Below are 25,228 nucleotides of genomic sequence, written 5' to 3' on the forward strand. Positions count from 1 at the left end.
CCACACCAGGGCTTGGCCCAGCCTCGCCTCGCCTCCCCTCCCAGACCCTGGGCCTGCTGGCATAGCTGCCCAGTTCAGTGAACTGCCCCTGGGCCCAGGGCCTGCATCAGATGTAAGAGTGTGTGTTGGGGGTGGTGGCTGGGGTCCCAGGCCTTGGTACTTCAGCGTGAAGGAGGGGACATAAGGGGTGACCACGTACTCCTGAGACCTGCCATAAATGTTCTATTCCACATAGAGGGTTGGGGGTGGGGGTTTGACATTTACTGAGAGGGCTGGCTGGTCAGAGCGCCGTGCTGATAATAGCAAGGTCAAGTGTTTGGATCTCCATACCAGCCAGTCGCCAAAAACAAAACAAAAGACAGCATGTACTGATGCTTGCTGTGTTGGAGGTATGGAGCTGGGTGTTTGGCATCATGTGCTTGGAGAAGCAGCTGCTATTAGTCCCATTTTACTGGTGAGAGACTGAGGCTCAGCGAGACTTGGGTTCAAGTCCCAGCCCCCCACTCACTGTCATGTGACCCCATCTGTCCACTCCCCTGAGTCCAGCCCCAGCCCCCTGCCTGGCTCCCTGCCACCCTTTATAGCCTCTGGTAGTCGTGGGGGTGTCTAGTCAGCTCTGCCAGCCTCCCAGGGCTCTGGGAGTGACCTCACCCAGCCACAGCTCTGGGGGAACAGAATGGCTCTGCCTCACTGTGTTTTGTCCCCCAGGGTCCAGTCTGTGAAGATCAGTTAGCAGAAGGCCTGGAATTACCTAGGGGCAATCCTGCTTCCTCATTTTACAGGTAGGGAAGTTGAGGCTGAGAGAGGGTTCACTGACTTGTCTACCATCATGATGAGTTCAGAGACGGGTTCAGTTTTGGGGATTGGGAAAGGGCCCCAGTCACTCTGAGAGGTTTCCCCATGCCAAGGTGGAACAAGGTTTTATTTTTCCCACAGTTGGTCTGAGCGTGGTGAGCCCCTATGCCTTCTGTTAATAGAGCATTTTATTGTAAAGAGATGTTTTTAGACCCAGAAGAGACCTTACACAAGTCTGGAATTGCTCTCAGTTCCCACCCCCACCCCTAATTCCGGACCACGTTGGGTGGAGCATGGAGCACCGCTCGCTGGTGAGGCTCAGGGTGCAGCTCCAAGGAGGCGTTTTCTGCATCCCAGGCTGGGTGGGTGGCTCTGAGCTAGGGGTGAAGAAAGACAAGGCAGTGAGCCTGGGGCCTGAGGCTTAGTGCTCAGTGTCCACTGGGGCAGGCTGGGCCTCACAGGCTGGCCTCTGGCCATCCCCATTTTACAGGCAGGCAGACTGAGGCCCAGAAAGGGAGAGGCGTTTGAGGGCAACCCAGGCCCTGGAGGGTGATGACCTGGAGGACATCAAGGTTGTACAGAGAATATGGGGCAGAGCTGGGACTTGAACCAAATCCACATGTCTCCAGAGTGGGAGGGAGGGGAAGGTCACAGCCTCTGTCTCTGATCCAGCAGCATCCAGCCCCTTGCCGAGCTCCTTGCACACACAGCTGGCCCTGTCTCTGCCTGCATATGCTATTCTTTCAACCTGGAAAAGACCACCCGATGGGGGGGCCTTGGGGAGGGCTCTTGTTCTTGGAGGAGAAAGGGCAATGACAGCCCGAAGGCACTTGATTGGCAGCCTCCCACAACTACCATAAAAGTGTGTGCAAGCAGTGATCCCCTGTCACGCCACCGTCCAGCCACTCTTGCTGGAGGGAGATCCAAGGGGCACATGATGGCTATAAATCAGCTTGGGGGAAATTGACATATTTACAATATTGAGTCTTCTGGTTCATGAACACAGCCTACCTCTCTGTTCATTTGGGTCTTCTTTAAGGTTTGCCAATAGGATTTTATAATTTTGTCCATGTGTTGTTTGATTCATAGGTACTTCATATTTTTTTAATCTATTGTAAATTGCATATTTAAAAAATTTCGCTTTTCAATTTTCTAATAGCATATAAAACATACCTTGTCTTTTAAATAGAGCATTTTGTCCATTTGTAATTAAATCAACCGTCTTATTTTGTGCTTTGTATTGTTCTACCTGTGTCTGTTTCTTTTTCTCCCTTATCTCTCCTTTCTTCCCTTCTTTTGGATTGAGCAATTAAAAAAAAAAAGTCATTCTATTTCCCCTGTCCCCTAGTTCAAAAGTCACACACTCTGTTTCTATTATTATCTAAGTCTCAAGTTAGTGAATACTTTCACCCTCCTTTTGGATGACACAAAGACCTCAGGCCACTTTAACCCCATTGATTTCCCTCTTTATTCAATATTACTATTGTATACACGTGTATCTAATTCTATATTCTTTTCATTAACCCCACCCGAGACAGTATTTCTTTTTTATTTCTTTTTCTTTTTGGTGGTGGCTGGCAGTCTAGGGACCTGGACCCTGGACCCTGGAGTTATCAGCACCATGCTCTACCCAACAGAGCTACCCAGCCACTCCTTTCTTTTTTTGTAGTTGGAAAAGGAAGGTGTATTTTAATATCGTGAAAATCTTTTTTTATTATAATAAAGTGAATATGAAATTTACCATTTTTACTATTTTGAAATGTACAGTTCTGTGGCTTTTAAACACATTTACATTGTTCTGCAACTATCACCACCATCCATCTCCAGAACCTTTCTATCTTCCCAGACTGAAACTCTGTCCCCATTAAACACTAACTCCCTTGTTCCTGCCCCTCCCCTGGCAACCACCATTCTACCTTCTGTCTCTGTTAATTTGACTACTCTAGGGACCACGTACGAATGTGATAGAGTTTGGATGTATTGTCCTCCCAGAACTCATGGAAATCTGATCTCCAGTATGTCAGTTTGGGTCATGGGGTGGATCCCTCATGAATGGGTCAATGCTCTCCCTAGGTGGGGGAGAAATGAGTGAGTTCTCGCTCTATTAGTTCCCACGAGAGCTGGTTGTTTAAAAGACCCTGGCACCTTCTCTCTCTCTCTCTTTCTCCCCCTCCCCTTCCCTCCCCCTCCTCTTTCCCCTTCCCTCTCTCTCTTGCTTCCTTCCGCCATGTGATCTGCTTGTACCCACTGGCTTCCTGCCACTTTTCTGCCATGAATAGAAGCAGCCTGAGGCCCATGCCAGATGCAGCTGTCCCAGAATCCTGAGCCAAATTAACCTCTGTTCTTTATAAATTACCCAGTCTCAGGTATTCTGTTATAGCAACATGAAACAAATATAATACAGAGTGGAATCATACTGTTACAGAATTAGGCTCTTGGCTCCCAAAGTCATAGAAATGAACGATGCACCCAGCAGTAAAGCAAGCAACACTTCATTAAAAAAGGAGATGCACTTATGCATAAGGGAGGTAGCTACAGAGAAGCTAGCCCCCTGAGGTGAGCTGTTCAGTATCCTTTAAAGGTCAAAGGGGCAAGGGGTGCAGGCCAGCCTCATCATTCTGTGCCTCTGAGGTGGTCCATTCTGTTCTTCCCGGTTGCGTCATGGGTGCATGCTCACTTAGGGCTTCGGTCCTTGCACCTGCTCAGTAGTTTCAAAATAGTGGTGATGTTCATCATTGCCACCCCAGGCGAGTCATTGCAGTGGTCACCTTGGAGCTTTGTGCACATATGGGAACTCCTAAAGGGGTCTTAAGGTTAATCTGTAAGGTTAATTGTAAAAACTAATTTTTACAATTACAGGATAAGAAAGAATGGGTAGATAAGTTTTAAACAAAACAGTTATATTTTAACAAGCCTTGGGGAAGGGGCTTCACAACTCAGTGAATATCTGTTCCCCTCTTATCTCAGTTTACTTTATCGGGGCAGGCAGTGGTGTACTTATGCATGCTGTGGGGATGTCTCATGAGTGAACAGTGGGAGAGTAACAAAGTGTCCTCTGCAGGGAAAATGGAGTCAGTTCAGTTTACAGGCCTAGCCCCGTTCTGTCTCAATACTACATTTACTCTTTTGTGACTGGCTTATTTCACTTGCATAATATCTTCAATCCATATTGTAGCATGTGCCAGAATTTCCTTCCTTTTTAAGGCTGAATACTATAACTGTGTGTGTGTATACCACATTTTGTTTACCCATTCATCTTTTGATGGACACTTGTGTTACACCTTTTGGCTGTTGTGAATAATGCTGCTATGAACACATGGTACAAATATGTTTGTGTGTTTTCATTTTTTGGGGGTGTATATTCAGAAGTAGATCATAGGATAATTATTTGTTTAATGTTTTGAGGAACCACCATACTGTTTTCCATGGTGGCTGCACCATTTTACATTCCCACTAGCAATGCAGAAAGGTTCTAATTTCTCCACGTCCTTGCCAACACTTATCATTTTCTTTCTCTTTCTTTTTCTTTCTTTCTTTTTTTAGTAATAGCCACCCTAATGGGTGTTAAGTGGTATCTAACGGTTTTGATTTGCATTTCCTTAATGATTAGTGAGGTTGGGCATCTTTTCATGTGCTCATTGGCCATCTGTAGATCTTTGGAGAAATGTCTATTCAAGATCTTTGCCCATTTTAAAACTGAGTTGTTTGCTTTTTTGTTGTTAAATTGAATACAGTACTTACATAAAGTTTTCTTAGATTGGGTTTCCTAGAAGGAACACCTGAAACAAGGATTCTTGTGCAAGTGATTTATTGAGGAAATGTTTTCAGGATAAGCTGAATGAGGGAATCAGCATAGAGCAGAGGAGACAAAGGATGGAAATAGTCTCAGCTGGAACCTAGCTTCAGCCTGATCCCATGCAGGGCTCTGAAGTATGAATTGCACCACAGTGTTGGTGTGGCTTTGAGCTAACAGGACCAGGCTTTTCTGTTCCTGAATCAGCTAGTTATTGTCCAGGTAGGGTGGTAATCCAGGTAGGGTGATCATCTCCTGGGCTAGGTGGCTCCTGTTGGCTGAGGGCAATACTCTGGAGAAACGGGGCTCTGTGAGCCATTAGCAGCACCTGGAAAGGGGACCACTTCGAGCACCAACCTGGAAAGGGGACCTGGGCAGGACACCAACAGTCACTACTACAGTCCACCCTTCGCAGTGTTCAGATCCACTTGCTTCTCACATTAAGTTCACTCCATCTAGGCACAGATTCTTCAGTGTTATAAGTCACAATATCTGTGAGAACTTTCAAGAGAGAGTGTTTTAGTCTGTTTTGTGCTGTTATCACAGGATACCTGAGACTAGATAATAATACAACGAACAGAAATTTATTGGCTTGCAGGTCTGGAGGTTGGGAAGACTAAGATCAAGGTGCTGCATCTGGGGAGTTCCCTCTTGCTGCATCATCACATGGTGGAAGGTGGGAGGGCAAGAGAGTCAAAAGGGGGAAAAGTTCACCCTTCCATATTGGCATTAACCCCCCCGTGAGGGCAGAGCCCTCACAGCCTAATCACCTCTTAAAGTTCCCACTTCTTAATACTGTTACAATGGCAATTAACTTTCAACATGAGTTTTGGAGGGGACAAACCTAAGGATGAACTATTGCCCCCACGGCTACAGTTGACGACAAGGCCATAACTGATACTTACCCTCTCCCTTCTCCACCACCCATTCTAGATTTCTCCTCAGCTATCACTTTGGCTCTTCTAGAACATTAATCCCTGATGGTCTGAGCACCTGGTCTCCTGCCCTTATCAGGCCATGTTGTCATGCTTGCCTGTTTATGTAATTGGGCATGGGAGTACCAAGAGATGCCCCCCCACCCTGAATGCCTGAGTACCAAACATATTCCTGCCTGCCCCCAACATGTAGCTGGCAGCTCTACATACTCACAAGAATGAGAGTCAGTGTGGTCACTCCTTTCTGTGCCTACTGATATACTGGCATGAGTTTCCCCAGGTGACCAGGTGGCAGCCATAGCTTCATCACTACTGTGTCCCTTGGTAGAAGTGTCCTTTTTGGTAACTAGGATGTCTACATTCATCCAGAACTTCATGTTGCAAAACAGGAAGCATAAATTCCCCAAGCGGGTCAGTGGGAATTATACCAACTGGGGACAGAGCCTCATAAAATGTTATTGGTATATTGTTTACTGCTTCCTGGAGAATAGTGCTCCATCCTCCCAGGATGTCATCTCCAAGTTGGAGCCTCATCTGAGCCTTCATGTGGCCAATCCATCACTCTAATAGATAAACTGCTGGATGGTGCAGTATGTGGTAGGAATAGCGGGTCCCCTGGTCATATGCCCATTGCCACATCTTTTTTGCCAATAAAGCAGGTCCCTTGGTATTATGCAGTTATGCTGGGATTCCACACCGGTAAATCAGACACTTTGTGAACTCTTGGGTGGTGGTGCTGGCTAAAAGATTGCAGGCAGAAAAGGCATACCCACACCCAAATATGTGGCAATCCTGGTAAGCATGAGTTATTGCCTTTTCTAGGATACAAGGGGTCCAATGTAGTCAATTTACCACCAAGTGGTTGTTTGGCTCCCCAAGAGGCTCAGCCTTGGTATGTGACACTGACGGGTTGGAAATCCAGCAGTGGCAGTGGCTGGATCAGTCTTGGTTATAAAGAGTCCATGCTTTTGGCTCATGCATAGCTTCTACCCCCCCACCACTGCTCCTTTGTTCATGAGACCACTGGACTGGCACTGCAGTGGCATGGGACAGAGCTTGGCTGATGCCGATAGGCTGAGCCATTCTGTCTGCACACTTGTTTAGAACCGCTGTTGTGGACACTCTCTGGTGGACATTAACATGTAATACAAAGATCTTCACCCTTTATGCCAAATCCATCCACATATCTCCTCCTCAGACTTCTTCACCCCTGAATATTGCTATTTCCAGGCTTTGAACCAACCAGCTAAGCCATTTCCTGCTGCCAGTCAGTCGGAGCCACATCTCCTTCCACATAAAGTGAATGGCCAGTTTCACTACCTGAAGCTTTGCCTAATGAGATGACACTCCCTCACCACTGTATTTCATTCCAATTGCTCAGTGGGGATAAAGTGTGGCAGCAGGCCATTTTCAATTCACACCAATATATTGAGCCCACTTTCTTGTGAACCCATACAGGCCTTTTCTTTCTGTCACCATGCCATAGGGAATCCCCAATAGTATAGGTGTGAGCTGAGCGAGAGACAATGGACTACAGTGGTGGGTGACATGGCGTCTAGGCCACCCACCTCTGTACTTGCTTGAACCCAATCCTGGATCTACCAATTCCAGATTATGATGGATCCACCTGATTTTATGAATTGGTAGTCTGACACAACTCAGCTCCTGATGGTCAGTTCTTGCCTCAGAGTCACTTTTGATATTCCATAAAAACTTTCCATTTCCACTGGAGCCCAGTAGCATGCTAGAAGTTACTTGTTAAGCTTCTTGCATCTGAGTTTGTAGTTTCCATCAAATTTGAAAAAAGCTCAGCCATTATATCTTCAAATATTATTTCCATCTTCTTTCCAACCCCTACTTCTGTTTCCAGGGGCTCCAAATACACATATATTAGGCCTTATGAAGTTGTCCCACAGCTCACTGGTGCTCTGTTGGATCTTTCTCAGTATCTTTTGTTTCATTTAGTTTCTTTTTCCGTGTCTTCAAGTTCAGCAACCTTTTCTTCTGCTGTGTCTAATCTGCTGTTATTTTTCATCTCATCCAGTATATTTTTCATTTCAGACATTGTATTTTTCACCTTTAGATGTTTGACGTGGGTCGTTTTGGTATCTTCATGTCTCTGTTTAACATGCTCAATCATCTTCTACTGTTTCCTGCAGCAAGCTCTCACTGACACCTCTTGTGGGCCAGACCTTGTTTCTGGAAACAGAAGTAAATGAGAATTGTGGAGTTTTATCAGAAAAGTCATCTGAGAAAGCCAGTGTCCAGGGGAAGTGTCCCTAGAACAGTGATCACTGACTCTCATCCACAATCTCCCTGACCCTTCTGTGACCAGAATCAAAGAGGCTCCTGCTGGGAGGGGAGGCCTGGATTCAACACTGTTCTGTCACTGCCCAGCTCTGGGCCTCAGCTTTCTATGGTAGGAAGGGAACAAGAAGCCTAACCATTTGTCTCCTCAGAGGAGACAACAGGAAGGACAGTGTGTGGGAACATACTTGTCTGGTATCTCAGGCCAGCCTCCAGGTAACATTGGCAGGTGTTCTGGTCCTGCCAAGCCCCAGTCCAGACTCATTCCCTGGCTCTGCGGAGGTGCCCAGTGCCTGTCCATCCGGCATGGGCAGGGCGGGCCCCAGGAACCTGGCAGCTTTCCTGCCTGTGGAGCCTTATCAGGGCCCGCAGGCTCCGCCGTCCTGACCCCACCCAGACTGCCAGCCTGGCCCCAAAACTGCCTGGCGACCCGCCCACCGCCGGGGCTCCCGGGGCTCGGCCCAGGGCGGGGCGGGTGAGGCGGGCACCGGACCCGCCTCCCTACTGCAACATCGCGGACAGCCCTCCGGCCGAGCCCTGTCCCCGGGAGGACGGCTTAGTGCGCGCCCCAGCGCATCCGCGCGCCCGGCCGCCGTTCGCCCCCGACAGGACCACAACCAGGAGGCATCGAGCGGCTCAGGGGCGGGGCGCCGCAGGAGACCCGGCAGTCGCGGCTGGCACGGCCGACGAGCCTGCGCGGCCCCGGCCCACCGTCCAGCTGCTGCCCCCTAACCGGCCCGCCGACCCACCCACCCAGCCACCGCGCCAGACCCTCGGGTATCGCAGGCCGTGGGCGGGGCCGCGCAGAGTCCGACCCCGCCTCAGATCCGACCAATCGTGGGGCGCGTTGCTCAGCGGTGGCGGCGCGCGTCGGGCCTATGGGGAGGCGCGTTGTTGGGCTGTGGCGCCGCAGGCCGCACCCTGCTCGGCTGGCGGGGGCGCGCGCTGAGCGCTGAGGGGGCGGAGAGGCCGGGTGTGCGCGGCGGGCGAGGGGCGGAGCCGGAGGCCGAGCCCCATCCGAGCTGGAGCCGACGGGCGGCGGCTGCACTCGGACCGGGACTTCGCGCGCTGCCCCCGATTCTCCTCTGAGGTGAGGCCCGCGGGCAGGGGCGGCGGCCCGGGCTGAGCGGATCGGGGGCGAGTGGGCTCCCGCAGCGGCCGGGGGGCTCCGGGCCCGGCCGGGGTCGCGGCGGCCGGGGGCTGCGAGGCCTGCGGCGCTCCCAGGCCGGGCGGAGGGCGCGGGGCGGCGCGTGGAGGCCCAGGCTTCTGGGAGGGGTCCCGGCCGTCCGGCCGTCGGCCTGGACCTGGTGCGTGGGGGCGACGGCTCTGCGGTCCCTGGGCAGGGGCAGGGTCTCGGGGACTTGGGCTTCTTGGAGCGGCCTGGGCAGCTCGTCTCTGGGCTGGTGTTGGGCTTCGGGGTCCGTGCGGAAAGGAGGGTCCCGGCCGCGCGTCGGGACAGCGTCGTGCTGGTGGTGGGCCTGAGCGCCCGCGCGTCCAAGGCTGGCGACAGACGCGTCTGCGCCCTGCCCGTCCGCTCTCGTCTTTAAAATCGGCAGCCTCTGCTGAAAGAGAAAAGCCAAATCTGCCACGGGGGGACCTGGATTAGACATGGGGCTGTTCGTCGTCTTTGCCCTCCCGCCCTTTTTTTAAATTTTCTCCGATTTTTGGGAGGTGTCAGGGGCCCTTTCCCTATAACAATTACTTTTAGTTTTGCTCTTGTAATTCATGGCTCGGGATATTTTTCAGGTAATTTGTGTTCACTTTATGTACACCACCTTGAAATAAATATTTTGGGTCACCTGAACTGCTGTTGGTTTGACCACATGTTTTTATGCCCAGAATGGCATAAAACAATTGTATACCCAGAGACCACAAATATAGCTGATAGCTGTAGGTACTGCTGGTAGATTATTATAGAAAGCTTTTTGCGTGTGAAAAATTGAAATCTTAAAGGGGATAAGAAATAGAATGTTGAAAGGGCCCCTCTGTCTCCTTTGCAAAACACATGAGTAGAGGCCCCCAGTGAAAACAGCTCCAAAGTGGGTGAGTAGAGTTCATCAGGCACCAGAGGGAAGGGCATTTCAGGCAGATGGTGAATTCTGTGAGGGTGGGATTGTAAAAATCGGAGTTTGTAATTAATGGACAAATGTCACTGATGTATAAGTTATTTTTTAAAATCTCTTGATTCCAGGTAAAACTAGAGTAGTAAAGTTGTTTTTTAAGGAAGTGGTGGTTTTGACAGTCAGAACTGTTTTTCAGCGTTTTGATGTGGTTTACTGCAGTACAGCTGGTATGATTTGTTAGTTTACTACTTGGGGTGTGTGTAGACTTTAGAGTTCAGATTCACTGAATGACATGAATTTAAATTCTACCCCATCTCCAAACTGTGGGATAGTTTCATTTCTAAAACATAATTTATGCAAGCTGGTCAATTTCTCCTTGAACTGTTTGGATATTATCTGATACTGATAAGGTTTTTGTTTGGTATTCAGTTTTGTGTTTTTGTTTTTACAACTAAAACTGTTTCTTTAGATGATTATTAGTTATTTCTTTCATGTAGTTGTGTTGAGTCAGAAAAGCAAATACTGAAATGCTTCAAAACAAGCCAAGATATTTTTATTATGTAAAACCTAGAGTTTAAATTGACTGCTCTTCTTTCCTTCCTCTCTTCCATGTTCAATTCTTCACGTACACACACATATGGATAGAATAGTTCGAGTATAAAAACCCCTCTTTTCTCTCATTCAGCTTCAACAGTTATTTATTTATTTGTTTGTTTGTTTGTTTATTTATTTTTGTGGCTGGCCGGTTGGGGATCCAAACCTTGTTGTTCTAAGGCTGCACTCTAACCAACTGAGCTAACCAGCCAGCACCAGTTTCAACAGTTAACTCACAGCCAATATTGTTTCATCTGAACTCCCTAAGCCCAGATGTCATATTTTAACTGTTAAATAGATTTCAGTACTTATATCTTAAGAGACTTAAAAAAGGTAAAGATGAATACCACTATCACAAGAAATGAAAAATTCCTTAGTACCTTCAAATATCCAGCCATTGTTAAAATTTTCTTGGTGAGAGAACAGAACCGAGGCCCCCAGAGGTAGGAAAGGGTTAGGGGGAGGGTGAGTTAGCAAGAAATTGGTAAAGGGACATAAAAAATGATTACGTTGTGTAATGTTGAATATACTAATTATCCTGATTTGAGCATCATATATTGCACACAGGTATCGATAGTCAGTGCTATATCTCACAGATATGTACAATCAATTATGTTTCAATTAAAAAAAAGTAAAAAGGAAGGGCCGGCCTGTGGCTCACTTGGGAGAGTATGGTGCTGATAACACCAAGGCCAGGGGTTTGGATCCTTATATAGGGATGACTGGTTAGCTCACTTCGGAGAGCGTAGTGTTGAAAACACTAAGTCAAGGGTTAAGATCCCCTTACTGGTCATCTTTTAAGGGGAAAAAAAAAAAAAAAAAAGGTAAAAAGAATACAGAATGGGAGGAAATATTTGCAAATCATGTCTCTGATAAGGGTCTAAAATCCAAACATAATTATAATTTTCTTGATTGTCTCATAATTTTTTTAAGTTTAAATCAGGATCCAAATGCTGTCCATATGTTGTGACTGGTTTTAATCTATAGGTTTTCCCCTCCATGTTTTGTTTTCTGTTGTTATTTATTGATGAAACCTGGTAGTTGGTCCTTTGGAGTTATGCACAGTCTGGATTTTATTCTATTATTGTTTGACAATACTGAATTTACTGTAAACTGATAGATCTAAAGGTGTAACCAGATTCAGGTTTGATTTATTTTTGGCAGAAAGATGTCATAGGTAAGTATATAATGATATAGTCATAGGTAAGTATATAATGATGAGTAGTCTGTCTTCCTGTTAGCAGTTCTTGATTTTCAGTGTCTAGAGTCATTTTAGGCGTTGAAAAATGTTATTTTAATTCTGTAACTTCATCATTTATTAGGTGGAATACTTCTATAAAAAGAAATTTCCCTTCATCCACTATTTGATTACCTTGATGTTGTTCTATACAGCTCTTATAAAAAAGGCAGAATAAATGCTTAATTCCTCTCCATTATTTACTAGGGTTCCAAATAATGAATTGATTCCCTAGCATCCTTCAAAAGTAGCCAGTGAGCTGTGTGTATGTGTTTGTGTCATTGTGACCTCACTGACCTAAATATATTTGATGTTTCACTCCATTGTAGATATTATCCTTATTGATGCTCAGATTGTCTCATCTTTGTCCAGTAGGAATCTGTTCAAATTGGCTCTTAAATTCTTTAGACACAACTCTTAATACTTTGATCTCCCTTCTTTCTGGTGTGATCAACAGCACCAGACTCATAAGTTTTCTGTCCCAGTCCTGGAAGTATTCATTTTTCCAAGGAGCCTTGGTTTCTTTTAATGAAAAACAGTACTATATGGAAACCACAATCGGGGCCTTTGGGTTGCTCGTTGCTACTAGGTTGATTATTGTTTCTAGGTCTTTTCAGTGCAGAGATCATGGGTTACTGATACTTCTGGTTCAAAAGCAAGACTGGAGTTCTATTTAACCTTCTCAATCTTATCCCTGTATCTTTTTTCTTCTAAGCTGAACACCTTGGTTCTAAGTACTCATTGTTTTATCCCACACTGTACACATCTCAGTCTCAGAAATATAGGAACACTACCACCAACTAATGAAAACTGTTTAAGAGATTTTTTTTGCATCCTTATTAGGGATACGTAGTCTAATTACTGTGTTTGGTGGCTGGCCAGTAGGGAGATCTGAACCCAAACCCATGACCTTGGAGTTACCAGCACCATGCTCTCTTTAGTGAGTTGAGTGCCCAGCCCCAAATTACTGTTTTTTTTTTTTTTTTTTTTTTTGTCTTTTTTGTGACCGGTAAGGGGATTGCAACCCTTGGCTTGGTGTCGCTCGCACCGCGCTCAGCCAGTGAGCGCACCGGCCATCCCTATATAGGATCTGAACCCGCGGCGGGAGTGCCGCACTCTCCCGAGTGCGCCACGGGGCCGGCCACAAATTACTGTGTTTTGAAGTCACTTAAAGTAGTTATAGTTACTCTAAGGTTTTGCCATCACTGGATGCATAGTTTGTTTCTTTTGTTTATTTGCTTTCAGTATTTAGGGATTGTTTTTTTTTAATTTAATTTTGTTTTATAATTATGTAAAATATTAAAAGGTTTTCTTTTTTTTTTTTTTTTAAAGATGACCGGTAAGGGGATCTCAACCCTTGACTTGGTGTTGTCAGCACCACACTCTCCCAAGTGAGCCATAGGCTGGCCCTCATATGACTGCTTTTTAATGAAGATCCAATACAAAAATCTTGTCCATTAATTATGTTTTTTCTTATACTATGATTTGGTGAGAATTTTCTGGTACATTTTAAGTTAGCAGAATGGAAGGAAACTCTTCACTTAATTGTGATGTCGTACTCAAATTCTCTTCTACTGAGAAGACTTTCTTTTTCTTTTTGAGAAGACTTTAGCCTTCTGTATTATGTGGTAATTAACAGCTATAGGTTAAAGACCTCAGTTTTGCGTTTTTCTTTTCTTTTTTAAACAGCTACCATTTCACCCCCTCAACTGCAGTAATACAATTTTGGGTTGGTGTCTGAGAGAAAATCATTTAATTCATATTGACACAGTAAGTTCATTATCATCAAATTCTTTTTATTTTTTTATTTTCCGATTTTACTGTTTTTTTATTAATTAATAAAATTCTTAACACCACATTTCAGTAATCTGTTTTTTCTGTTGTTACCCATTGTTCTCACCCATTATCTATCTACATTTTCATTTTTTAAAATTTTATCATTTAAATTTTTATTTTAATTTCCAAATTACACTTTATATAAGAATTTAGATGTCAATAAATAAGAGATGGACAGAAAATATATATAAAGTAGAAAGGATGGCATGACTAAAAGCATGGAAGCTTGAAATTGCATACTTTCATTTGGGCTTTATCAGATATCATTAATGCTTATTTCTAGAATAATTATTGTCCTCTGAAAATATAGAGACTGCAATAGATAATTTTTACTTATGGGGATCTAGTTTAAATTATCTACATATTCGTCAAGCTCTGAGGTATTAGACCTGTAGGTTCTAAGTGTGTGAATAACAATGTGTATTGCCATAGTAATGCTGTCTTCTTAACATAAGTTTTGTCAGTTTTACCTTCAAAGTACATCCTGAATCAGTCCTATCCCATCTCCACTGTCACCGCCTGGGTCTCAGTAGCTGTCATCTCTCCATTGGATACCACAGCAGCCTCCAGCTGGTCTCCGTGGCTCCTTTCTTCCTGCCTGTCCTCCACCCACAAGCCAGGGTGATTTACAGAAAACATTATTAGATCATGTTCTGTCCTCCTTAAAACTCTTTAAAGGATGATAAAGTGGTTGTCTCAAGGGACAGGGAACTGTGTGGCTGTTCGACATGGCAGGAGAGAGACTTACTTTTCTCCCTATATAACTTTATATATGTACCTTTGGAATTTTGATTCAAGTACCTCAGTTATATACTCAGAATAAAATAAGAAATTTTACAAAAGCAAAAGAAACCCTCCAGTGACTTCCCATTATACTTAGAGAAAATCCAAATTTCTTTCCATGCTTTCCAAGCTCTCATTCTTCCACTTGCTCATTTATGCTGCATTTACAGTGGTCTTCCTGGAACATGCTCTAGTTCTTGTCTGCTTCAGGGAACTGCATGTTCATCCGTCTGCCCAGAATGCTCTTATGTCACTCTGCATGGCCAGCTCCTCAGCTTTTAATGTACTTTGCTTAAATGTACTTTGAAGAGACCTTCTCTAACTGCCCTCTTTAAAGTAGGTTTCTCTTGTAACTCAGATACTTCTTGTGTCTTTCAATTTTAATGATTTATTAATCTGTTTACTCTTCCCCAAGAAGGATAACTGCATGAAAGCAGAGACTGTGCTTATCCACCGTTTAAGCTAGCCCCTCTATGTTCTTGCTGCAGTGAGTTCTCTGAGACGTAGACTAGACCATGTCACTTCTCAGAGCTTTTTAATGATTCTCGATGGCCTGTAAATCCTGAGCTCCTGGACCAAACTTTTAAGGTTTGGCCTCTTCCCACATCTCCAGTACTGTCTCTTACAACCCTCATTTTGCTTCCCACTGTGATCTTAACAGTGTAACCTTTACATATAGGTAGGTGCTCAGTAAATATTTGTAGAATGAGTAAGTGATTTAAGATTTTATCTCTTCATGACAAAGACCCTCTATAAGTTAGGTATAGAGGGAAAGTATCTCAACATAATTAAAGCCATATATGACAAACCCACTGCCAATATCATCCTGAATGGGGAAAAGCTGAAAGCTTTTCCTTTAAGAACAGGCACTAGACAAGGATGCCCACTCTCACCACTCCTATTCAACATAGTGTTGGAAGTACTAGCCAGAGCAATCAGAGAAGAGAAGGAAATAAAGGGCATCCAGATTGGAAAAGATGAAGTCAAACTGTCCCTGTTTGCAGATGACATGATCCTATATATCGAACAGCCTAAAACCTCTACAAAAAAACTGTTGGAATTGATAAATGATTTCAGCACAGTAGCAGGATACAAAATCAACACACAAAAATCAGTAGCATTTCTTTTCTCCAATAGTGAACATGCAGAAGGAGAAATCAAGAAAGCCTGCCCATTTACAATAGCCACCAAAAAAATAAAATACTTAGGAATTGAGTTAACCAAGGAGGTGAAAAATCTCTATAATGAGAACTGCAAACCACTGCTGAGAGAAATTAGAGAGGATACAAGAAGATGGAAAGATATTCCATGCTCTTGGATTGGAAAATCAACATAGTGAAAATGTCCATACTACCCAAAGTGATATACAAATTCAATGCAATCCCCATCAAAATTCCAAAGACATTTTTCTCAGAAATGGAAAAAACTATTCAGACATTTATATGGAACAATAAAAGACCACGAATAGCCAAAGCAATGCTGAGCAAAAAAAATAAAGCTGGAGGCATAACACTACCTGACTTTAAGCTATACTACAAAGCTATAATAACGAAAACAGTATGGTACTGGCATAAAAACAGACACACTGACCAATGGAATAGAATAGAGAATCCAGAAATCAACCCACACACTTACTGCCATCTGATCTTTGACAAAGGCACCAAGCCTATTCACTGGGGAAGGGACTGCCTCTTCAGCAAGTGGTGCTGGGATAACTGGATATCGATATGCAGGAGAATGAAACTAGATCCATACCTCTCACCGTATACTAAAATCAACTCAAAATGGATTAAGGATTTAAATATACACCCTGAAACAATAAAACTTCTTAAAGAAAACATAGGGGAAACACTTCAGGAAATAGGACTGGGCACAGACTTCATGAATACGACCCCAAAAGCACGGGCAACCAAAGGAAAAATAAACAAATGGGATTATATCAAACTAAAAAGCTTCTGCACAGCAAAAGAAACAAAAGAGTTAAAAGACAACCAACAGAGTGGGAGAAAATATTTGCAAAATATACATCTGACAAAGGATTAATATCCAGAATATATAAGGAACTCAAACAACTTTACAAGAAGAAAACAAGCAACCCAATTAAAAAATGGGCAAAAGAGCTAAGTAGGCGTTTCTCTAAGGAAGATATCCAAATGGCCAACAGACATATGAAAAAATGCTCAACATCACTCAGCATCCGGGAAATGCAAATCAAAACCACATTGAGATACCATCTAACCCCAGTTAGGATGGCTAAAATCCAAAAGACTATGAACGATTAATGCTGGCGAGGCTGCGGAGAAAAAGGAACTCTCATACATTGTTGGTGGGACTGCAAAATGGTGCAGCCTCTATGGAAAATGGTATGGAGGTTCCTTAAACAATTGCAAATAGATCTACCATACGACCCAGCCATCCCACTGTTGGGAATATACCCAGAGGAATGGAAATCATCAAGTCGAAGGTATACCTGTTCCCCAATGTTCATCGCAGCACTCTTTACAATAGCCAAGAGTTGGAACCAGCTCAAATGCCCATCATCAGATGAGTGGATACGGAAAATGTGGTACATCTACACAATGGAATACTACTCAGCTATAAAAACGAATGAAATACTGCCATTTGCAACAACATGGATGGACCTTGAGAGAATTATATTAAGTGAAACAAGTCAGGCACAGAAAGAGAAATACCACATGTTCTCACTTATTGGAGGGAGCTAAAAATTAATATATAAATTCACACACACACATACACACACACACACACAAACCGGGGGGGGGGGAGAAGATATAACAACCACAATTATTTGAAGTTGATACAACAAACAAACAGAAAGGACATTGTTGGGGGGGGGGAGGGAGAAGGGAGGGAGGTTTTGGTGATGGGGAGCATTAATCAGCTACAATGTATATCGACAAAATAAAATTTAAAAAAAAAAAAGATCTTTTTGGAGGGGAGTGGAATACAATTTTAAATAAATTAATATGCATAAAAAAAATAAAAAAATAAAAATAAAAAATCCACTAAAAAAAAAAAAAAAGATTTTATCTCTTTAAGTTTTTGGGAAATTTTAATCATACTCTTGGGAAAATGATAGCTAAAAACATAAGGTCATAAACCTTCAGGGAAGGCATAGGTAGAATTTAAACTTATCCTTGAAAGATGGGTACAGGGGGTAAAGGAAAAGATGTCATTCTGTGAAGGAGAAATGAAAGTTTTTTTTAGACTAAATTTTTTGTACCCATGTTTTATGGCAGTGGTTGAGAAACATGCATGCACACGCACATGCATACAGGGATCCCGCCTAGACCTGCTGAATCTTTAGCCTTGGGCAGGTGATTCAAATGCACCCCCTGATTAAGAACCACTGTTCTTTGACTTTGCTCTTCGAACAGTAGTTCCCCATTTGACCAGTGTTGCAGTGGGCCCAGGACCGCCGTTCTGTGGAGGTGGGGCTACTATCCACATCGGGTGAGTGTGTCATGGTTAGATGCCTCTGGACTTTCTTTGATATGTGTGCCTCTCTGTTTAAATGAGTGTTGGAAAATAGGGCTATGCTTTTAATTGGCAACATAGAATTTTTAAACTTAAGGTTATAAATTTAAATTTTTATCTTTTTAGTACTTGCTATATGTTAGGCATAGTACTTTTATTTATTACCTCCATTTATCCTTACAACAATCCTATTAAGTGGATACTATTATTTTCTTTTTCAAATGGAAGAACTGAGAGAGTTTTAAGTAATTGCCAACGGCACATAGCTAGGAGGTGGTGGAACTGGGATTCAAATCAAGGATGTCTGATTCTAGAGACCGTGCTCTTAACCACCAGGCCATGCTGTGTTCCTTGTGTAGACTTCCTCAGTCCTAACACTTCATACGCTTGATTATAACAGTTGGTCCTGGTCTTCCCCATGAGGGCAGGGCTATGTCTGTTTTGTTTACTACTCTATACCCACAGTCTAAAAGATGCCTGGAGCAGAGTAGGTCCTTAAGAAGTATTTGTTAAATTAGTGATCTTCAGTTATTATTATTTTTTTGGAGGCTGGTTGGTACAGGGATCTGAACCCATGACCTTGGTGTTATAAGGCTTCATTCAAACCAACTGAGCTAACTGGCCAGCCCTTTTTAATTTATAAAGAATAACATTTATTTCTTAGTTATTATTTTTTTTTGGAAGCTAGCCAATATGAGGAATCCAAACCCTTGGTGTTATAAGGCTGCACTCTAACCTACCAAGCTAATTTACCAGTACTATTCAGTTATTTTTTAATAACTGAAGTTGTTAGGAATAATGTTCATGGAAGATTATGGTGTGGCATCTATTCTCTTAAAGCAGGGGTTGGCAAACTTTTCTATAAAGGACCAGATAGTAAAAATTTTATGCTTTGAGGGTTAGATGATCTCTGTTACAATTTCTCAGCTCTACTGTTCTATAAAAGCAGCCATAGATGATACATAAATGAATGAGGATGACTGTTCCAATAAAACCTTATTTATGGATACTGAAATCTGAATTGATTTTCATCTATGTCAATTTCATAATTTTTTTTTTTTTTTTGTGGTTTACCGGGTATCGAAACCCTTGACCTTGGTGTTATCAACACCATGCTCTCCCAAGTGAACTAACTGGCCAACCCTTCATAAATTATTCTTTTGATGTTTTTTCAATTAAAAAAAATTTTAAAAACCATTTTTAGCTTGTGGGCCTTTTAAAAACAGTCATTAGGCTGGATTTAGCCTTGAAGGGAGGAGCATTGTTTATTGATTCCTGCCTAAATCATCTAAATTTTATCGTTAGATCAAATTAGACATCAACTCCTGGACTGAATTGTTTTGTCTGCCAGTGCTCTTTCCTTTGGTTTCATCATACTTTGGTTTATGCTAAGGAACTGTAGAAGAAATATTGCTCTGAAATGCCAGATTGTATTGGTTGTAAGGGGATTTTGGAGACCTTGTTTATTATAAAGTCTTTTCTTTCTTTTCATACAGAAATGTGCTTTACTTTTCTTTGAGTAAATATCTATCCCAGAATGAATTTTTATATTTTATGTTCTTCTTTTAGTTTAACATATTTCACTAGTGGTTTAATAGAAAGATCTACTTGGAGTTAGAAGGACCTGATTACATGTAGTTGTGTAATTTGTTTTGGCAAATTACTTAATCTTTTTCCTGAATTGTAAAATGGGAGAAGGTATTTTCTACTTCATTTGGCTTTTACGGGTATTAAATATGATGTAAGTGAACCGGCTAGCATTATACCTGGCCCAGAGGAAGAATGTGAGAAATCCCTTTCCTACCCTTACCTCCATCACTTACTCCACTTTACATCCCTGGGCAAATAAATCACTTCCGTTTTTATGAACTACATTTTTCCCATTTAAACAGTGGTTGTGATGTTACCTTCCTCATGTATTTCAGTGGTTCTGTGCTCTGCTGCATTCCTTACTTCCCTCCTGGGGATATTTACCTTGCTTGGGGCTTCCTGTTTTTTATATAAACATTAAATTAAAAAGTACTTTGTAAGTGATAGATGCTGCTTAAGTACGTTATTTATTAACATGTATTTGAAATATACTGGGAGGCAAAAAAGGAGAGAGAAACCATTACTAGGCTGGCCAGTTAGCTCATTTGGTTAGAGTGTGGTGCTGATAACACCAAGGTCAAGGGCTCAGATCCGAGTACTGGCCAGCTGCCAAAACAACAACAACCAAAAAAAAGAAAAGAGAGAGAGAAACCATTACTAGTATTACAATTAAATTCTCACAATGCACCCACAAGTGTTATTTATCTCATGCATTTTGGGTGCAAAATATTGTACTAAAAAAGCAGATGCTAAATATATTACATCTAATGTGGACAAACGAGATGATAATGTTTGAGAAAATGTAATGCTTGCAATTCAGAAATACCATCACTAGAGAAGTTTGTAAAATTATAGATTTGAGTCAAAAGACTTTTGGAATTCAAAACCTTTGGGCTAAAATCTTTTGGTAGTTATTTTAAGGATGTTGCCCCACTGTCTTCTTGCTTGCATTGTTTCCTACAAGAAATCTGTTGTCATCTTGTCTTTGTTATTCTTTACTTAGTGCCTCTTTTTTCTCTTACCTTTTAAAAAATTTTCTCTATCACTGGTTTTGAGCAATTTTATTTTGATGTGCCTTTGTGTACAGTAGTTTTCTTCATGTTTCTTGTGCTTGGGATTCATTGGCCTTTCTTGGATCTGTAGGTTTATAGTTTGTTTTTTTTTTAATCAAGTTTGGAAAAAATTATGCCATTATTTTTTCACATATTTTTTGTTTTTCCTTCATTTCCTCTCCTTCATATACTTCAATTTCATGCATGTCAGACCATTTGACGTTGTCCCACAGCTCACTGATGCTGTGTTCATTTCTTTGATTCTCTTTTCTCTGTGTATTTTGTTTTTGATAGTTTTTATTGCTTTCTCTTCATATTCACTTATCTTTCTTCTGCAGTGTTTACCCTACCAGTTATCTCATTTGGTGTAATTTTTTATCTCACATTGTAGTGTTCATCTTTAGAAGTTCCATTTGTATTTTTTTATATCTTCCATCTCTCTAAGATTTTGAACATGTGGAAATACGGTCATACTGTTTTTAATGACCTTGTTTGCTAATTTTAACTTTTCCAGTTCTGGGTTAGTTTTGATTGATTTATCTCCTCAACATGGGTCATATTTTCCTGCTTTTTTGCATGTTGGGTACTTTTTCATTGGATGCCAGATATTGTAAATTTTACATTGTTGGGTTCTGAATATTTTTTCCTATAAATATTCTTTTTTTAAATTTTAATTTTTTTTAGCACATTCATTATTACAAATCATACTTATTCTTTATGCCCCTTATCCAATCTCTCCCCTTTTCCCTCCCTCTCCCCCCTCTAATAACCATAGATTTGTTCTCTCCATCTGAAGGATTAACTGTTCCTCTGTTGGTTTGTTGCCTAGATGATCTGTCCAGTACTGAGACAGGTGTGATCAAGTCCTCCCCTATTATCGTAAAGCAGATGCTGCTTCTGTTACTCTGGAGTGTGCTTTATGGAGAGAGAGGACCTCCTCTTTTTTTTTTTTTGTCTCTGCTGGTGCCTCTCCTTGTATCGGTGCAGTTGAGAGTCTGGTGTGCCATCTGCAGATAGCTGTGACTGCTGCTATAGAGACTAGCCACTTTTGCAGCAGCCATGACAATTGCAGTGGCTGTGGAGGGGTACACACATGGAAATGGTGTTTTTGGTGTGCTCTTTACCTTTGTGGCTGACTTTGGCTTCCCCCAGATCCATGCCTCAGGGCTCTGGCGGGGTCCTGGGGTTGGCAGTGTGCCTAGTTGCTCCTGGGTTTGGCTTCCCCGGCTCTATGCTTCAGGACCTCCCCCTATAAATATTCTTGAGCTTTGTCCTGCATGTGTGTGAGGAAACTCCACAAGGCAGAGGAAAGAACCACCCGAAAGGATTAGAGGAAAGAATGCTTCGAGCTAACACAGGGCTGGGAATAGTGACTGTTAGCATCAGCCAGACTGAAAAACCTCAAGATTCATGGGGCATTGGATACAGCACACAGAAATGTCTTCCCTAGACTGAGTACTGCTCTTTTCCTGCCTACCATCTTAAAAGCAAGACCCCAGGTTATCAAACTAATTGATAACTAATTACGTTCAAGTAATTTAATTACATCCCAGAACAGAGCTCAGGTGCAGGCCTGGGAGTCAGGTACATCTAGATTCAATGTCCTGGAGAGGGGAAGAGGGCTTGGTTCACAACACTACCAGAGAATGGCCTTGGATAGAAATAGTGACATGTCTATGGTTATAACAGGATGCACTATGAAGAACATGGGTCCTGAACACAAGCGGAGTCTTACAAAATGAAGTTAGATAGAGCAGCAGTTCTTGCACGGAGGCAAGAGTGTGATGGTGTCCAAGAACTGGAGGATGACCACTGCTTAGACTTCATCAAGACTCTGATTTTTACTTCTGTAGGCAGGTCTTCCCTAGGCCTGCATTTGGAGCACTGTGCTCTGCTGCATTCCATACTTCCCTCCTAGGGATATTTACCTCGCTTGGGGATTCCTGTTCTTTTTGTCCCTGCCTTCATTCTTAGCCTGTGTCTGTCTAGTAAAAGCCATGGTCCTAGGGCCTGGTGCAAAGCAGACACTCAGGAAACATTGGTTGTATAGATGCTTACCAGTGAGGGAATCTAAAGTTTCCAAGTATGACCTGTGGAAATTTACTGCTAGGAACTACTGTCTTGTGAAAATGTTTTTATCGATTTTTATAAAGGTTTCCTGCAATTTTTTCTTATGTATCTACTTATAGCCTGTTTAGCCAGTTGCTGCTTTTTCTTGTATTTTGACCTTTTCTTTATGTGAACATTATCTAGTTCCCCAGTGAAGCCGAAATCAAGAGTGAGATCCTCATTAATTTCATCAATTTTCCCTTTTTTAGGAGGGTGGGGAAATTTTTTACCCACCCCTCATTATAAAAAACAGTATGTTACAGAAAAATCAGAAAATAGAGGAAGGTAAAATGAAACAAAAAATTAGAAGATGTCCATAATTCATATAATTCCAAAGTAAACATTCTTAATATTTTTTGGATATGCTCTAAATGCTTTTATATGTGTAGTAGTCCCCCGTTACCTACGGGGAATGTGTTCCAAGACCTCCAGTGGATGCCTGAAATTGCAGATAGTACAGAACCCTATATACTGTACTGTATATTATGTGTTTTCCTATATATACATACCTATGATAAAGTTTAATTTATAAGTTAGCACAGTAAAAAATGAACAGGAATAATAATAAAATAGGAAAATTATAACAATATACTATTATAAAAATTGTGTGAATGTGGTCTCTCAAAATATCTTATTGTATGTAACTTTTTTTTTTTTTTTTTCCAAAGGATCCGAACCGTGGCCTTGGTGTTATCAGCACCGCACTCTCCTGAGTGAGCCACAGGCCGGCCCAATATGTAACATTTTTAGACTGTGGGAGGACTACTGTATATATTTTTATTAATTACAATTTAATTACTTTTCTATCCTGTTCTTTGTGAAAATAGAGTGAAATAATAAGGAGAGCAGAGTTAAGTTTTACATGGTTGATAGAGGAAGGTGGAGGAGGGAAGAAAGATCTATTATAAAATAAGCCTGGGCAATTATATAAGCTAAGAGTAAGTGGGTGACATTATAATCTGGTTTTGGCATGTCAGTTCTCATTTTACTGGACAGGGCATGGATTCTGGTTGCAGAACTCCTTGTCTTGTGGGATTAAGCAGTGAAAACCTGCAGAGCACTGGGTACAGTGGAGCATACTATGTATATATATATTTCTTTTTTGGCCGGGGGAGAGGTTACTAATTTTAAATTAGGCCATCTTCAAAAAAAAAAAAAATTAGGCCATCTTCAATTATTTTCTTTTTCAGATTTTCTTTTCTCAGAATGAGAATATTAAAAGAAAAACATGGCAAGATGTACTTTAAAAATTGAGTTATAATTAATATACAGTAAAATATAATTGAAAATGTTTAAATTTTATATCACATTTCCAAAGGAATAAGGAATTTTTCTGATTCCTTATCCAGTTTATTTGTTTATGGTACGACACATTTAATATTTTTTAGGGTGTAATTTACATAACTTTGAAGTTCAGTACTTACTGCTGGTTAGCATATGTTTTGAATCTGTAGAGTGATTTAGTGGTAGAACTGTTCGTACCTTTATTATAAAACTTATTCCCTGTGTGGGATTTATGGATACAGAGTCTGATAAGCAGAGTCTGTCACAAACATGAAGTTAAAAAAAAGAAACTAGCGATTTTTTTTTTTTGAGATTTTTACCGTTATTAAACTTCATGTTTCTACTTTCCCAGTAGAAATCATTCAGACTCAGTGTGGTATATTTATCAGTAAGTGCCTCTTGTACAGTGCTTGCTCTTTTTCTTTTCTTTTTTTTTTAAATTTTCCTCTCTGGTTACATTAGCAACGGGGCTTTAAATTTTTCATGTGTTGCAGATGGTGAATGGCAACGTCTTTTTCTTCATATAAATTGAATCCCTGTACTCCTTAAGATCAAAACTCAGTAAAGCAAAAAAACCCCACTTACCTGTGCATCCTATATATTGTTTTATTTTTACTTTCCCCATGCTTTGAGAGGTTATTCTGGTGGGTAGAAGGGATATCCTTTTTTTTTTTTTAACTCCCTATTTTATAAGATTTTTGTTTTTGTTTTTTGGCAGCTGGCCAGTATGGAGATTTGAACTTGTGTCCTTGGGGTTATAAGGCTTCTCTCTAAGCAACTGAGCTAACCAGCTAGCCCTATTTTATAAGATTTGGTTAGTTAGCAGATTATATTATGCTAATACCTCCTTAGTTTGATAAGTGCCTACTGGCTATCATATGGTTCCTTAAAATAGTTTAAACTTTAACAGAACTGTTTAATAGTTAATGCTTGTACTGACCTTCTACATTCAGGAAACTTGAGATGGAAGGAATGAAGGTAAGCAAGTTTAATTCAGTTTGCCCTTTGAGCTTTATTTTTCCAGAAGTACCTTTTTAAACAATTGTATGATGAACTTATAACATTGTTTCTGATACCTATGAGCTTAAACGTGTTAAGCATATTTTGACAAGGCTTTATATGAATGTATGCTGGAAAATATATTTTAAACGTGATAGGACTAGAGTCTGTAGTATAGTTAACTTTTTCTTTCTTTTTCATTTTTTTTTTGTTTTGGTGACTGGCCAGTATGGGGTTAACTTTTAATTGAATAATGTCTTGAGAACCTGCTCTGCCAGGATAAAACAACAGCAATTTTTAAAAATATTGTTTTGCAAATATATTTTTTACTCTATAGCTTTTCACTTGCATAT

At 41.7% G+C, this 25,228-nt stretch overlaps 1 protein-coding gene across 10 annotated transcripts in view; it reads left to right on the forward strand.

Moving 5' to 3' along the window:
- The first annotated feature begins 8,778 nt into the window (after window positions 1-8,778).
- ADD1 (adducin 1) overlaps window positions 8,779-25,228 on the forward strand; it is a 101,195-nt gene continuing 84,745 nt past the window's right edge. For 5 of the 10 annotated variants that reach the window (XM_063107527.1, XM_063107530.1, XM_063107532.1 and 2 more), the window contains exon 1: window positions 8,780-8,920. The gene's annotated coding sequence lies outside the window, so the exon portion shown is untranslated. Of the gene's footprint in view, window positions 8,921-13,473; window positions 13,495-25,228 lie in introns of those variants that run through there. The other 5 variants (XM_063107533.1, XM_063107535.1, XM_063107529.1 and 2 more) reach the window with 3 other exon arrangements.

The sequence above is a fragment of the Cynocephalus volans genome, chromosome 9 (genome assembly GCF_027409185.1).
Source record: "Cynocephalus volans isolate mCynVol1 chromosome 9, mCynVol1.pri, whole genome shotgun sequence".
In the NCBI taxonomy this organism is placed as follows: Eukaryota; Metazoa; Chordata; class Mammalia; order Dermoptera; family Cynocephalidae; genus Cynocephalus; species Cynocephalus volans.